Genomic DNA, 16,369 nt, shown 5'->3' with positions numbered 1-16,369 from the left:
GGATTAGGAAGGCACTGGGGACACCAGCCTGTCTTGAAGGGATCTCAAAGAGCCAAAGAGCCAGCAGTCCGAGCACTCCGGTGCAGACCTGTTTAGCTTATGTTCCTGGGGTGGTCTGCAGCCAGGCATAGGCTCATGGCCAAGTCTCCACCTGGCCGTCTCCAAGAAGCAGCTGAGGCCAGCCTCCTGGGCGCCAGGGCATACGCCCGTCAGTACCTGCCCAGGGAATGTACATGCCTAGAGCAGGGGTGGCAGGAGTTAGGGGCATAAGGTTCAGACAAGCTCTGCAGGCAACTGGAAGCTTGGGGTCAGCCTGTCCCTTCTCTGGGCCTTATTTTCTCCCCTGTCAAGTGGGCGACACTGATGCCTGTCCCCTGCGTGCCTTCTCTGGAGTCAGCGCCCTCCAGGCTCCCGCAGGCTTCAGGATGTCTACAGGTAAGAACAGAGCTTACCTCCGAGCTGGCAGCAAGGGACAAAGAGGATGCTGAGCCGTCTCCCCTGGCCTGTCCAGACTGTCTTCCCTCTCAAACCACAGCCGGACCTCAACTGTCTGGCTGAGGTTCCCCTTCCCCATCTGTGTTCCCACGTTGCCCAAGGCCAGGCCCTCAAGGTCAGCCTCAGTCACCTCCCTCCTTGTTTAGCAGTTCAGCTATCCCAGGTCTGGCAAAACTCCCATCTTTGGAGCACAGGACACTTAGCATTCCCAACGCTGGCCACCAACCCTCCCTTTCTTTTCTCCTCCCCCTCCTCGAGGTCCTGGATTGCTGGCTGAGGGGCTGAGAGCACCCTCCCCTATTAAGTAGGCTGAGTAGGACAAAGTTCTCCCCCACCAAGGCTGGGGGCCCGAGCCTGGCTGCGCCTGGGCCCCGTCCAGGGAAGGGAATTAGAAGCACTGAGTTCCATCCCAGCTCCTGAGCACACAGCACAGCATCACTGAGCATCAGGCGCTGTACACTCCACAGGCGGGGTGCTCACCACCTCCAGTGACACAACCGTGTTCATTAAGCTCTTTGAAAATGCAAAACAGGATTGTGAGCTTTTTACACATGTTCACGCATTTAAGCCTCCTCAAAACCCTTGAGACAAGTACCATCACACCCACTCAAAAAAAAGGCCAGCGAGGCCCAGGGAGGTCAAGTTATCTGTCTGAGGTCACACAGCTAAGTGAGTAATGAAGGTTGAATGTGAACCAGGGCCAGCTCCAGGACACGCGCTGTTCATCTTGAAGCCTATTTCCGCCCTGAACTTACCTGACTCTTAGAAAGCGTATCTCTTGAAAAGTGACAGTAAAGAAAGCTTCCCACAATGTGTTTCCATGGGTTCAGCTGGACGCCATCCTCCCAAGGGCCCAAATCGGGGGGCCCATCGGAACTCACCCAGGTGACCTTGGATCCCAGCCCCACTGGCGGCTGTTTCCTGCACTTCCAGTCCCCTCACGCCCTGGACTTGTCGGAGGCTTATTTCTGACCCCCGGGGTGCAGCCCAGGGACCCAAAAGAATCTTCAGCAAGGGTTGGGCTGCAGGAAGGGGTGCAGAACTCTCACCCCCAACCACTTCCTTTTAGTTGAAGCTGCTATCTTTAACTGCCCAAGTCCCTTGGAGTACCATCTGACCCCCCCAGGGTCCCTAATGCCACCCCACCCACTGGCTACACCATCAATGTTGGGTAGAAGGGGGATGCAGGGGAGAGGAAAAAGATAAAGGGGAAGGGATGGGAGGAAAGAGGGGAGCTGGAGGGGAAGGAGAGTGAAGGAGGAAGACAGGGGAGAAGCGGGGAGCAGGGAGAGGGAGCAGGAGTGAGAGGGATGGGGAGGAGAGGAGGTGGGAGAATCGTACCTGGACTCCTTTGTGGCGTCAAGCGGACTATAGATACATTAAGAATGTGCATGGCAGACGAGGGGTTCTTGTTTGCAGGCAGTAGCCTGAGGGGCTGGTGTCAATCTCCCCCCCACCACCTCTTTTCAAGAGGACGGAGACTTTGAAGCTGTGCCACCCCAGCCACTGCTCCCTCACTGGAGCTTCAAACAAAGGGGACAGCCAGGGAAGAGAGGCTGAGAAGCCCCAGCCGCCAGCGCGGGAGAAGGGGCGCAGGTGACAGCAGCCCCTGGCAACCGTTGCCCTGGCAACCGTTGGCAGCTGCAGGGACTACGTCACAGCCTGGCTCAGACCCAGCAAAGCAACGTGGCCCCGTATCTTGTCCTGTGCCCAAGTCCTCAACTCAGACGCTGCCCAGGCCAGACAGGGAGCTGGCAGGAGGGAGGGCAGGGGTTAGGACAGCGATTTATAGAGATCCTGAGCCTGAGGGACACCTGCCTGTATTGAAGGGACCACAAAGAGCCAGAGCTTCCAATTTCTCCAGAGAGGCAGAGCCCCAGGTTTTTACATGAAATCTGCAAGTTTGTCAACATTGACTTTAACACCAAATCTTTTTTTTTTTTTTTTTTTTTTGAGATGGAGTTTCACTCTTTCGCCCAGGCTGGAGTGCAGTGGCGCAATCTCAGCTCACTGCAACCTCCGCCTTCCAGTTTCAAGCAATTCTCCTGACTCAGCCTCCTGAGTAGCTGGGACTACAGGCACCCACCACCATGCCTGGCTAATTTTTGTATTTTTAGTAGAGACGGGGGTTTCACTATGTTGGCCAGGCTGGTCTCGAACTCCTGACCTCATGATATGTTCGCCTTGGCCTCCCAAAGTGCCGGGATTACAGGTGTGAGCCACTGCACCCAGCCCGAAACCAAATCTTTTTTAGAACCCAGTGCAGGCCACCCAGTAACCAAATTATGCCTAACAATAGCTGGATTTGCTTCTAGAAGCTGCCAGACTGTGGCCCTGGCCTCAAAATAAGCAGAACACCCTCTAATCCCACCATTGGCTTTTGTGAGCACAATGTGTGCATCATATTTCTCTGAAAACTCCTTAGGGTCCACCTCCTCCAGGAAGCCTTCTCAGATTGCCACAGCCTACCAAGAATCCCCCTTCTGAGTTAGCCCTAGGCCTGGAGGTTCCTCCTGGCTTCCTTCTAGAGCTCCCAGGGGGCTAAGCACTCAGATTCTCTTTTTCCAGTCTGGGGAGGGAGGAAAATAGAGGCAGAGCTTCTGAAACTCCTCTTGTGTGCCAGGAACTACATTGGGCATTTTGGAGATCCATTTCTACCACTCTACAAGGTTAGCCCTATGGGACCCACCTTACAGATGGGGAAACGGAGGCTCGGGGATGTGACTTGCCGTGAGCCTCCTAGCTGGTAAGGGAGGGGTATGGAATTTAAACGGAGATCTTCTCTGGGACATGAAGATATCAAGACCAGTTGTCCATCTGGCGCTTGACTAATCCCTAACTCTCCCCCACGTTCCATGCTTGGCCAACTTTATTTGAACATCTCCAGTGACAGGGAGCTCACTCTCTTCCAAGAGGGCACATTCCTTTGATCTCTAAGTTTCTCATACCCACTGAATCAAAGGGGAAAGGGCATAAAAACTGTGGTATTCCCCAGACAGGGCACAGAAGAGAACCAGGAGTTAGAACCCCCACCGAGGTTTTCGGTTCCAGACCAGCAACAGGCCAGCAGATAGGGTGGGGTTGCTCAGGGGTGCAAAAGGTCCTGGGGTATCAGTCAACCAGCTACAAGCACTTTCTGAGAATACAAGCAGGGAACCCCACTGGCCATCACGTTCCGAGGGGAACGTCCAACAGAGGAAGGGGCTTTGGGATGATTTCTGGCAGACGCCATGGGAAAGGTAGCAGGGGCTTGGGGCTGAGGGGATGGCGTCTCTGCAACTCCCCTCCTCCCCCGCCCCTCCGTGGAGCAGAGCCAGGAGGCAGCTTCAGTCAGGAGGCCGCTATTGTCTCACTGCAGGCCCAGAGCTGGGTCCCATTCAGGCCCTATTTTTGGCCCCCGGAGGAAGAGGAAAAGAAAGCAAAGAAAGGACTTGCTGTTCTCTGGTGAAACCTTCTCCCGGAAAGGCTCACAGGGCTTGCCGGCCAGAGAAGGAGGCCTCTGTTGCATCAAAGGATCCTGGGCTTAAAGGGAGCTGGCAGGGGGCTGTGGTTCAGGGGACCTGGGGGGAGGTACAGACGAGGCACGCCACGTCATTTACATATACTTAGTACTCACAACAGCAACCCAGAGAAACAGAGGCACAGCTTCCCCAGCCCCACCCATAGTCCCTAAACATCCCACTCATGGTAATAATAAAAATAACTGCAATAGCTCATTGCTGCCCAGAGCCAAAAGCCAAAGCACTGTCTTACTTCACACCTATAACATTCCCCACCAGGGTGGGGGCGGGGACCGAAATGATGAAGCTCATTCTGTAAGTCAGAGAACTGAGGTTCAGGGAGCAGCAGGACTGCTGAAATCACAAGCCAGTGACCACAAGCCTACTCCCGTCCCCCAACCTTATGCCACCCCATCCCTTCCTTGCAGTCACCAACTCCAGCCACTCTAGACTTCTATCCTCAGACACACCTCAGGGTCTTTGCACGCACTTTTCCTTCAACATAGCCCACCCTTTCCAGGACCCTTTCCCTGACTGCCTCCTTCTCAGGCCTCAACTCAAATGTCTCCTCCTGTGAGAAGCCTTCCATGACTACCCAATTAAAATTATCTTCCGCATCCATCACTTGCTTCCATGTGATGTATTACTGTGATTTATTACCCTTACGGCACCCAACACTGACAAGACTCTGCAATTTGCTTACGTGTTATCCCTCGCTCAGCTTTGCTGTCTCGCCTGTCTTGCTCACCACCTGCATCTCCAGTACCTAGCACAGTGCCGGGTCCACAGATGATCCCAGTGACTGCTAGATGAGTAAATGAAGACTGAGACGGAGCTGGGACTCTAACCCAGGGCAGGCAGGCTCCACACCTCTTCCTAAAAGGAGCCATTCTTGATAGATACCATAGAAGATCTAGAAGATCCAACCCAGAAGTGCCACTCAGGCTATGTGAGGGGTAGGGGATAGGGGACGGAGAGGGTTCGAACACTGAGCCATCTCCACTCCCCCGCCTCTAACAGGATCAGGAGCACACACACCTCGCTGGGTGCTTGGCCAGAGAAGGGTTCCCAAGACTGTGCATAGCCTGATAGGATCTGATACACAAGGCAAACTCTCCTTTGCTTTCCTGGTAAAGGCTCTGAGAAGTCCTGCGGCACGGAAGCCTGGGAGCCCTTGCGTTTCCTATGCCGCTAGGGCCACAGACAGTTTGAATGAGTGCTGCATTAGAAGATGTCTGAGATTCCATCTGAATCTGTGAGCACTGAACCTTGGATTTTCTCTCTACATTAAAGCAAAATTACCACCCCCAAGACCCTCAAAGGCCCACTCCTGTGGTTCGGGTCTAAGGGGAGCCCAGGTAGCAGATTTGCCAATGAAAGTGGGGCACGTTCCCATTGCTGCAGACACCAAGCTCCTACCTGTGCTCCCCATGGGCTCTCCTGCTTATGGCCATGGGGTCCTGCAGTCTAGCAAGCTGGGGGTGGGGTGTATCCCAAGGACTAGTCTGCAGAGATTCATGAGGCAGCTGGGGCAGAGAAGGGAGCCATGCATGAGTACCAACCGTAGGATATGCACTTGGCCTCACATGCTTCCAGGGCCACTCTGTGAGGAGGTACTATCATTCCCATTTTATAGCAGGGACAGAGGGACATAGGGACACGGAGCTTGCCCAGGGACACGGAGCTTGCCCAGGGACACAGAGCTGGTAAAACTGGATCCAAAGGAGCATGACGTACTCCTTTCCCTGGGCTGCCTCTGTTGTCCTGCATGCCCTGGCATCAACATGGAGAGTCAGCAGCAGCTACTCCGTAGAGAGGGAACGGGAGGCTCAGAGGTGCTGAGCCACAGGGCCCAAAGCCTCGCGGACCAGGAACAGGGGCGGGGCCGGACCTTGCTCTCTCCTTTGCTCATGTGGTTTGCAAACACTACTGTCCTTCCTCGATCACAGTCACTAAAGCTTCGGACTCCAGTTTTCCAAACCCAGGTAGAGGGACAGAGACAGGACCCTGGGGCATGCCGCCACCTGCTGCAGGGTCTCCATGAAGAGGCACTGGCTGTCCTCTGCCACCATGGCTGGCAAGGGTGCTGCACTGGTCCCAGCTCCCACCACCTCCAGTTAAGGTGCCAGGACGCAGGCAGGAGAGGAGCTGGAGGACAGACCGTGTGCATCTGGTCCCCTAGGTGTGCGCACAGGTGGCATAGCCCCCCAGAGGGTGTGGCCAGCACGGCCATGGTGTAGGATAAGTACAGCTTTGAGGAAACTGTACATGAGGGTTTCTTCCAGCCTGGCCCACTGTCCTCTAGGCAGATAGGGGGCAGGGGGAGTGCCATGAAGTCAGGAAGGCCCCTATTCAGGTTCAAGCCTATTGGATAAGGGAGAGCAAGGGGCCCTGAAGATTTCCCAGGTAGGTGTCCTGCCCCTCCTGACCTCCATCAGCCTCTCCCAGCTCACTCCAGTCCTCTTCGGCTGGATGCCTCTCCCCATCTGCTCCCTCCCATCCAGCCCACTGAGCTATTTACACATGGACAGGAGTCTCTGAAGATGCATTCATGGCTTTCATGGTGGAGGTTCCTTGGAAGAACCTTGCCAGTTGACCAGGCTATGAAGAGGGTTTCCAGATAAAGGCACCACCTGCCCACAAGCACGGCCTGATACAGCTAGAATGACCCATGTGCTGCTTAAGGACATAACGACTTGGGGGAACGTGGGAATCGGGTGCCCATCTCCCCCAAGGCTGGGAAAGCTCAGGGCTGGAAGGTGCCATGAAGAGAAGCCCCATGCAATACCCAAGTTGCCTCTGCAACTCCCCTGCCACACTTGAACACCTACAAAGATGGGGAACTCACTACCTACCATGGGAATGGCCATCTGTGACACTCTAGGGAAAAGTCCAGGCTAACAGGCCGGAGACTGGGTTCGGGCGCTGCTACCACTGACTGCTCCGAGCTCTTGGGCCTGATTCCTCATCTGTGAAATGTGGATAAAGTTTCAAGTCTTAGAGGGCCAGCAGCACTCAAGATTGAATGAGGGTCTTTGTAGGCAGTGAAGTGTATGCCCCAGGGGTGGAGGTTTGGGCTGTGAGTCGCCCCTGAACTGTTTGGCCCGTGCCCAGATGGTGACCCAGCAGAGGAGCAGTGGGCAGAGGGCACAGCATGACTCAGGGGCCCCGCCAGCCCCTGGGGCTCACCCCTAGCATCTGTCACCATCAAAGCAGGTGGGTCTGGGCAGTTGTCTGACCCCCTGCCACAGGGTCCGAGACCCAAGGTGCCAGCCACAGAGCCACACCCTGAGGCCCAGATTCTGCCAAGGACCCAGAAGGGGTCAGCTGCTCAGCCTAGCTCCCAGGGGCCCCAGGAATTCACCCACCAGAGAAGTGACCACAGTGCTGTTCTGTCCCAGGAAACCAGCTCAACTAGAACCCAGGCCTCCTCTCCAGGGCTAGTGTCATGGCCTCTGGTCCACTAAAAGGTCGGCGGTTCTGTGGGTAATGGCTGCAGCCCAGCTCCCCGGCCCAGGGTCATATCAACTCACTCCAAACCCTGGGTCAGATCTCAGGTCTTGAGGAACATGAAGGAGCCCCAGACTGGACAATGCCTCGGGGCAGCAGATCAAGACCCTAGTAATGGGCATGTCCAAAGGGGAAGCTGTCACAGGATTGGTGGTTTTCCCAGTAACATCTTGGGAGGATGGCGTCATTGTTCCCAATAAAGTCTCCATTGGTGTCTAAGAACAAGGCTTGGTCATGGCCCAGAAGGAGCAATGACAACAGCACTTGAGGTGTGCCCGGCCCTGCACTCAGCACTTAACATCTAGAGGCTCACTTAACCCTCTCAAGGTGCCATTACCATCCTCATGTTTACAATTAGGAAGATGAGGCACAGAGAAGTTAATATACCTGTCCCAGGTCACACAGCCAGTGAAGTTGGGACAGAATTAGGCAGCCCCAGGGCCCACACCCCTAACAGCCCACCTCGTGCTGCCTCTCCTAGGGTCAGCCTGGCTGGAGGATGGAAAAGCAAAGTTCTGGGCCAGCTGGGGACAGGGTCTACATCTCATGAGCCCCTACAACATGTGGCTGTCCCAGTTCATCTCCACAGGGCCGCATTTAGATATCAGAGACTTTCACAGCCCAAGTAATGAAGTTTTGAGAAATTCAGCCACTTACTCTAAATCATTTTTCAAAGATTTGAGCCTAACTCAACGACCCCATGACCTGGAAGATTAAACCTTGAGCTGAGGTTTAGGGAGGACCTCTTGAAGTCATGCACTGTGCTAGGTACATACTTTGCAGCCATTTGTTGCCCCAGATTCCACAGCAACCCTGCAAAGGGGTGTATTGTTATCTCCATTTACAGGCAGGGAAACGGGTCCAGAGAAGCTTTCATCTTTGACAGTGGAATGTAAGCCTCCACAGCTCCTCTCAAAAGTCAGTTTTCCTCCGTGGGCCTTCAGCATCCAGGCTGGGGTACTAGGAGGAGGACAGAGACCTGGGAACGGGAGGGGAGAGGGCCTGGGAGGTGGCAGAGGCGGCTCTCCATCTCACTGTTTCTTGTTTTGGAGTTGGTGTAAGTAGCCCTGAGTCTGGGAAGCCAAACCAGAGCCATTCACCGCAGAACTTTTCAGGCCACCAGGGTTGGGCTGGCTCTTGGACAGTGAGGCCGTCTCCCCACCACCAGGCCATCTCCCACTAATGCAGAGAGGCCTGTCCACTGGTGCCCGGAAGCATGCCAGCTCCTCCAGGGCTGAGCTTTTATCTCTGCCTGGAACTGCCAAGCATACCACAAACTGCCTGAGCCTGTGCACGCGCCAGCTTGGGAGCCCGACGCCCACCACACTGGCCTCCTCACCAAAGCACGAGTCAGGCTAGGGGTGGGTGAGTGAGCGCCACTGGTGTCCAGGTGGCCACAGCTCTCCCAGTAGTAGCGGGGGCAGGGAGAAGTGCTCGCAGTTATTACAGCTTATCTCTGGGCCTCAGTACACCCATCTGTTGAATGGGAGAGGTAATAAAAAAGGCTTAACGTTCCCACGTATGGGAAATGCACTGTCCCATATGCTGTCCTATATCAACTCTCTTCATGCTCGTAACAGCCTCGGAAGTAGATGTGATTGTAATCCACAGTTTACAGATGAGGAAACTGAGGCACAGGCCCACGTTCACACAACCAGAGAGAAACAAAGCCGAGATTCTCCCTGGGCAAGCCACCCTGCTGTCTGTAAGGGTGTCCCTACAGGTGTGCGGATTTGGCAGTGGCAGGGGCGGGGTTCAAGACATGTGCCCGGCTGGCTGAGGAGCCTCCTCTCCACCAAGACACAAGAGCCCACATTCTGGACCCCCAAAGATGTGGGTTTGCTCACTGGGTAAGCCTCCCTTGCCTCAGTGTCCTCATCTGAAAAGTGGGTGTCGTGTGCAAGGCACTGAGCCCAAGGCCTGGTAGAGTCTGATGTCGGGGAAGGTCCAGGATTGCTCCCGTCCAGGCTCAGCCATCAGGGAATCAGGGAGAGTTTGGGGCTTAGCTGACCTCCTGCCAGGGCAGGCTAGCACTACGCAGTGGTCAGAAAATGTGTGTCCCTTCCTCCTCCCCAACCCTTGGCCCCTCTACCCAGCAGTCCAGGCCTAAGCCCAGAATCTACAGGGCTCCCCTGGGGGCTTCAAGGCGCCCCAGATGGAGCACCAGAGACAGGAGGAGGGGCAGGGTCTCAGCCGAGTGACGGCTCAGGAGAAAGTAGGCCTGGGAGGCTGAGGCCGTGCCAGGGCCCCGCCCCACCCGGTTTGAGAGACCCCTTTGTGCCAGCCCGCCCCGCCCCCCACTTGCCATCTGCCTGGTTGCTGCGTCCGATCACCCCCGACTGCTGGGTTTGCTCACGTGATGCCCCCATCTGCTGTGAGTCAGAAGGCGGGGTCCACAGGGCCACCCCCAGCATGGGGACGGGGGCTGAGCGCTGCTCAGGCTCGGGTCTGGGAGGAGGAGGTGGTGCTGGGGTTTGGGGCTCTGTTGTCACGCTTCCCTCTCCTCCCGACTTCCACCCAACTTCTCCACGGCCTCCTCCGTGGCCTCCCTGGGAGCCCTACCACATGGAAACCCATCCCGCATCCCTGAGACAGCACAGCCCCCGGCCCCACCTGTACACAGCTTCTGCACAGGATGGCGGAACCCGCATCCCAGTCCGGCTGGAGCACAGTCCGCAATGGCACCTCCATGGCTGTTCTGCCCACTGCCCGCACCTGCCTTTGTCATGCTGGGCCTTGCCAGGAGGCCACCCCCTACACCAACCCTGCTGCAGCTCTGCCACCTCTCTCCTGCCCTTCCCCTCGACTGGGCGCCACCTCCACCTCATCTCCCTCATATGTGAAGCTGCCCCCAAGCTTTAGCCTTGACCCAGCAGCCAGAGACTGGGACTGCCTGGCCAACCTCACACTGCACACCCATCCTGCCCCTCCCCGTCCTGCTGGGTTTGTAGCCTGGGCCCCCAGCCCCACACAGCACCCACCTGGTGAGTCCTCCTGCCTCTCTTCCCCCCACAGAGCAGACTGGGACCTGCTGGCCTGGCTCATCAAGTCCCATGAAATGACCCATGCCAGGGGTCCGGTAACACCCTTCCCATGGTCCTCAGCTTGTATCATTCCCCAAATGTTTTCCTACTTAGTTTCCTCCACTAGGACTCCCCCTACAGTGCTCATACAGATATCAGCTCCTTCCCCTCCCACCTTCTCCCAAGCCCAGCCTAAGTGCCTTCCGCAGAGCCTCCCTGGTCCTCTTCCCCTTCTCTGGGCCTCCGGTTAGCGAGCTTATCTCATGCCTCCATTTCACCTCCTAACGGTTTTGTTTGTTTGTGTCCCTGACAAAAGGAAGTGTCATGCCAGGCTGACTGGCCCTTGCCCAGTGGCCCAGGTGGGGACACAGCCTGTCCCTCACAGATCACACCTGGAGCTGTGTTCTCCATCACCCAGCACTATCAGAGCCGGGGGCCAGGGCAGCTGTGATCACCCCTACATACCCATTTAACAGCTGAGTTCCTGAGGCCAGAGGAGAGGAAGGGCAAGGAGGCCACAGTGATGCCGTGACCAAGGTGGCTCCATATCTCGGGTCCCTGCAGCAAAGAAGGGGTCAGGTCTGGCCCTAAGAGCTCATTCCATACCTGGACATTGGCAGACAAGAGCCCACCAGGACCCCTGGGCTCTGGGGAGCCAACTTGGCAGCCCATGGTTATTAAAGCCCAGATATGCTCCTTCTCACACAGCCTCTGACCCCAAGGAGCCAACGGGCTGCCTGGGGTTACCCTCTGGGAGGGGCAGGGGTCTTGGCTCTGGGGTCTGGGCCACTCACGAGCTCTGAGATACCTTATTCGCCTTGCTCACGGCCATGTCCCCAACAGAGTACAGAGTGCACAGTAAGCGCTCAATAAATGCTTCTATAAATAACTTCCTTGGTCCGCTGAAGGAGCCACAAAGGCTATTTCTACCCAGCCCGTGGACTCCAGGCCACAGTTGCTCCACATTGGTGGGGAGTGGGACGGCCCTGCCTTGGCCCATCCCCTCCTCCCCACTCAGTAAAATGAGCACCAAGCCCCTCCTGGTGGGGCGCTGGGAGACCCCCCAACTCTACCACACAGCGGAGGTGAGTTGGGAATGGGGGAGGACAGGAACCATCGGTTTCCTACACACCCCCAGCCCCCGCGGGGACCAGGGTGGGAAGTCCTATCAGTCCCAGGCAGCCAGAGCCCTGAGGTCTGGTGGCAACCGACAGGGTGTTCAGCCCGCAGCCTGCGCTTTCCGTCTGCGTGTCACCAGTTCCAGGACTCTCACCCAGGTGCCCCATGTTCAGAGACCCTGCGGGGCCACCTCCTCCCAAAGCTGGCCTTGGTGATGAAGAGCACAGCTGTCCCTAGCTTAGTGGGGACCCCGGACCCAGCCCCAGGAGCAGCTGCAGGAAAGCTGCCCTCAGGAGTCCCCTCAAGTGCTCCCTCCTCCCTGAGCCCGGGCCCCGGCTTTCTATCCCTGGATGTGCTAGGTGACCCTGGGCAAGCCACCTGCCCTCCCAGAGCCTTGGTTCTCCCACCTGTGTGGTGGGAGCACTGATCTCACAGCCCAGAGAGCAGACCCCAGCTTGCTGGGCCCAGTGACTACACCACTCTGAGTTTCCCCTGCTACGAAATGCCTGGGAGCCCTGGGACGTGCCGCTCCCCCTTGGCCCCAGCCCTTTCCCAGGCATCTCCCTGTGGGTCCACCCCGACTCTAGAGACCCCCCACAGCCATGCTGATCTGGGCTAGATCCCAGCAAGATACCAAGACCCCCCCCCATTTCCCCATTTCCCCACCACCCCTACCCACTGCCCAACAGCCACCCGTGCATGGATGCACACACCCACACTCACACTCACACACTATTCCTCTTCCCACCTGCTGTCCAGCCCATGTTTGGGTACCTGCTGCCAGGTGGAAGGTCCCACGCAGGGCCAGGCGGCTGGACCACCTTTCAGGATCCACCCCCAGAGGCTTAACCTGCCAGCCCTGGTCCCCGCTGCCTGCCGAGTGAGCTGGAGAGTGTGGGAGGCTCCCAGCCCATCTCCTACGGCAGGGCAGGGCAGGCAGCTAGTGCGGAGAGGGAGGGACCGGGTGTGTTTGGTGGGGAGACACCCCCCTCCTGCCCCAGCTGGGCTCCTCCCTCCTCCCTGAGCTCGACTGGGGATGACGGACGATATACGTGAGTCATGGATTTCTCAGAGGGAGACCAGGAGGGGGCAGGGCTGAGAGCGCTGAGGCAGTGACCCTGGGGGATGCCCATGACTCAGCGCCGGGCAAGGGGGCACCTCAGCCTCACCCCTCATCCAGGCAGACAGACTTCAGGGACAGGCAGGGGCCGGGGATCACTCTGCTTCCTCAGCCTCCATCTGTGGCTTCCCAGGGCCAGTATCCCCAAAGTTCCCACAGAGAGGCCAGGGTTGCCACGGCAACAGGGTCCTGGATGCTGTCCACCCACCCCCCAAGTCAGGGCGACAACTACCCTTTCCTGAAGGAGAGTCCAGCCTCCTTGGCAGCCGACGGGAGCCAGTGCTGACCGGCAGAGCGGAAGGCAGTCAGGAGGGAGCGGGTGACAGGCAGCCGGGCAGGAGGCCAGCCAGGCCACGCACGACGGACCGGCTGACCCGCGTCCCCTCTAGGGGGTGACCCGTCTCCCCTCTCAGTGCTCCTCAAGCACCCGCAGTTTCAATATCCCAAGTCATTTTGGATTCTGAGTTCCCAGGGGCTTCTAGAAACAGCCTCCTTTAATCCATCTGCTGAGCCAAAGGGGAAACCGAGGCCTGGGTGAAGAGCCATTCCCAATGGCCCCAAAAGCTCAGAGAGTGGAAATAGGCCATGCCCCATCCCCTTTCTGGCCATTCCTCTGTCAGCAGCGCCTCCCGCTGTTGGGGTTCAGGGCCCTTCTCAAGTCAAGAGGCTCTGGATAACTCACACTCCGTGCAGAGGCTCCCGTCTGCCCTCCTCCAAGCAATGAGGATAGATGATTCCTCAGTCAGACATGCTGGGAGGATTTTACAGTGTCAGAAGGGTGAGTGGTGACAACAACAGTAATTACACTCGCTGATCACCGTCTGCATTCCAGCTCCAGAGCGCCCCTGGCAGTGGAGGGAAGTCAAACCTGCTGCTCAGACCAGCGCCGCCGCCCGGTACTTGCCAAGCCCTCAATAAATACTCCCTGTGAATGTGGTGATGAAGAAGAGGGAACTTAAGGCAGAGACATGCAGCTCAGAGATGGGAATGAACCTGCCCAAGATCACACAGCAGGGAGGTGCCCGAGTTGGGATGGCGGGGGCACAGGAGGTCTGGCTCCTAACCACTCAGCAATCCAGCTCCCCAGGCCTCGGCCTGGGGCCTGGACACGTGGATGCTTGGGGAACTTGAGATTCCTTCTCTCCGGCAGAGATCTGCCTTCTAAACGAGGGGGCCTGGAAAAGCTTCCTGATGCCACGTGGAAGAAGAATGAATGGAACGTCTCAGGCAGCCTAGGAGCCGGGGCTGCCGCAGGTGAACTGCGCTCCTCACCTACCTGCCTGAAATCAAGCTGCAGAAAGGAAGGGCCACAAAGCCACCCCGTGGGGTGCAGGGAGGCCACAAGGTGAGAGCTTCTAGAAAATAGTACTGTGCTCCCCACATTCACAGCCCCCAGTCCAGGCTGTGGGCCAATGCCTGGGGCAGGGAGGCACAGTGGGCACTGGGCCCATGTCAGACCCTCTGCTCCCTCCCAGGGCTACAGTGGGACTCCCTTATTGCCAAAGCAGCAGGGACCAGCCTAAACTGGGGGGCCTACTAACAAGGGAGGGCAAATGAGTTATCCAGCGGAGGATGCGGAGTCCCTGACATACCACCACCTCTGCCTCAGTTTCCCCAAGGTCAGTCCTTCAGGGCCTGATCAATTGGTAACCGGGGCAGCCTCAGCTGTTCCCCAGGGACCAGGTCCACAGGGCAGCTGTCCCCCTCCCCCACCACCACACACACACCCCACAGAGGGTGCCAACCAGAAGAGCACAGATGGAGAGTTGCAGGCACCACTCTCTCTGCAGATGGCTGAAGACAGTGCAGAGCCAGCTGCCACTCTGGCCACATAGGAGAGGCCTATCGGGCCGCCTGGCTGGGCAGGAGTTGGCTGCCCAGCTCTGCCTGCCTGTCTCACCGTCCGGCTTTGCAGAGACCTCCTAGGAGCTAGGGGCAGGCAGGTGAGGAAGCAGGCCCCCAGCTCTGAGCCTAGCTAGGGAGACAAGCCTGGCTCTCATCACAGTGATACCCAGAGTTGGTATTCAGCATCCAGGGGGGCTCTGGGAGTAAACGGGGAGAAATTCAATGAATTATTAAACACAACACTGTCTGTTATGAGTGCTGATAACAGGACTAATAGTAACCTGCTATGTCTGGAGGTTTTATGGTGTCAGATGCTCTGCTTATGGAGATCATTCTCATTTTATCCACACAACCCTGTGGGCTGGGTACCACTTGTATGTTAGAGATGGTCAGAGACATGAAGTAACTTAGCCAAGATCGCACAGCTTGGACCTGGCTGGGCCTCCAGGTGTGTGGGTTGTAACCAAACACAGGACACCAGGGATCTGGCCCCTGTTAGGCACTTCATCTTCTCCTTCGGTTTTCACAACAGTCTATCCGCACTTTACAGAAGGGGAATCGAGGTACAGGGAGGTACCCATGCCTTTCTATAACAGAGCAGAAAGCTGAAGGTGCAGGAAGCCCTTCATTTGAGGGACAGAGGAGAGGGGGCAATGCTGCTGCCCCCTCTCTGAGCCCGGAGTCTCTGATCACAGACTCTGGGTTCAGGCCAGCTGGCCTCTACTCCCAGCCGGCCAGCTGGATGACTTGGGCAAGCATCTCTCCATCCATTTATCTCCTCACCTGCCAAGTGGGGACCAAAATAGCACCTCCTATTGGGGCAGTTAAATGAGGCCACATGCGTAAATCTTGCAGCCCAGGCCTGGCAGACAATGGGCACCCTGATGCATTGGCCAGGACACTGTTATTCAGAGTGGCCTGCAAAGGAGGCAGAGAGGGGGCTGCCAGGGAGGTAGGAGATCTCCAAGAACATGACGGCCTCAGGACAGGGATAAGAGGTTAGGGCATCCTTACTGTCTGCTGTGACTGAGGCCTGGGGGAGCAGGAAGACATGGGGAGGCTGGGAGGGTTAGGAGGAGGTCTTCAGCCCCTTGTTCTACCTCTAACCCTCCAGCCAGAGCCGCAGCATTTAGTGGGAACCAGCATAGCAAACAGTGAAAAGATGTCCCTACCTGTGCAAATGGCCATGAGCAACCACTGCCAGCTCAGAAGTGGGTTTTTTGTTTGTTTTCGAGACAGGGTCTCGCTCTGTTGCCCTTGCTGGAATGTAGTGATGCAATCATAGCTCTCTACAGCCTTAATCTCCTGGGCTGAAACGATCCTCCCACCTCAACTTCCCAAGTAGCTGGGACTATAGGCATGTCCCACCACACCAGGCTAACTTTTGTATTTTTTGGAGAGACAGGGTCTTGCTATGTTGCCCACGCTAGTCTTGAACTCCTGGGCTCAAGCAATCCTCCCACCTTGGCCTCCCAAAGTGCTAGGATTACAGGTATGAGCCACTGCACCCAGCCTCAGAGGTGGGTATTTTTAGACAAGAGCTGTTCACATCCAGGCTTCTCCCCTTGCAAGCGGAGTGACTATGTAAATCATTGAGCACAATGCCTGGCACACAGTAGGTGCTCAATAAACCTTTGCCAACATCATTATTATCATCATAAAGCCCACATGAATGCCAAAGGCCCGGCACTCCACCATTTGCAGTTTGCAGAACCCTTTCACATCTACTACCTCCTCCACAAAACAGTGATGATCAT

At 56.8% G+C, this 16,369-nt stretch overlaps 1 protein-coding gene and 1 long non-coding RNA gene across 51 annotated transcripts in view; one reads left to right on the top strand and one right to left on the bottom strand.

Annotated features, from left to right (window-relative positions):
- Nucleotides 1-16,369, bottom strand: part of ADGRG1 (adhesion G protein-coupled receptor G1) — a 55,017-nt gene that overhangs the window by 34,115 nt on the left and 4,533 nt on the right. For 10 of the 50 annotated variants that reach the window (XM_015126156.3, XM_015126171.3, XM_015126165.3 and 7 more), the window contains exon 1: nt 12,422-12,534. The exons of 17 other annotated variants lie outside the window; for them this stretch is intronic. The gene's annotated coding sequence lies outside the window, so the exon portion shown is untranslated. Of the gene's footprint in view, nt 1-452; nt 749-12,395; nt 12,535-12,816; nt 13,064-16,369 lie in introns of those variants that run through there. 23 more of the 50 variants (XM_015126158.3, XM_077983289.1, XM_015126167.3 and 20 more) reach the window with 4 other exon arrangements.
- On the top strand, nt 11,552-13,957 carry LOC144338043 (uncharacterized). The gene is made up of 3 exons (XR_013411802.1): nt 11,552-11,613; nt 13,600-13,663; nt 13,918-13,957. It is a non-coding gene; the product is annotated as an uncharacterized LOC144338043 (long non-coding RNA).

This window comes from Macaca mulatta, chromosome 20 (genome assembly GCF_049350105.2).
Source record: "Macaca mulatta isolate MMU2019108-1 chromosome 20, T2T-MMU8v2.0, whole genome shotgun sequence".
Lineage (NCBI taxonomy): Eukaryota > Metazoa > Chordata > Mammalia > Primates > Cercopithecidae > Macaca > Macaca mulatta.
Note: the sequence above shows the minus strand (reverse complement) of the source record. Positions and strands in the feature narration are given on the sequence as shown.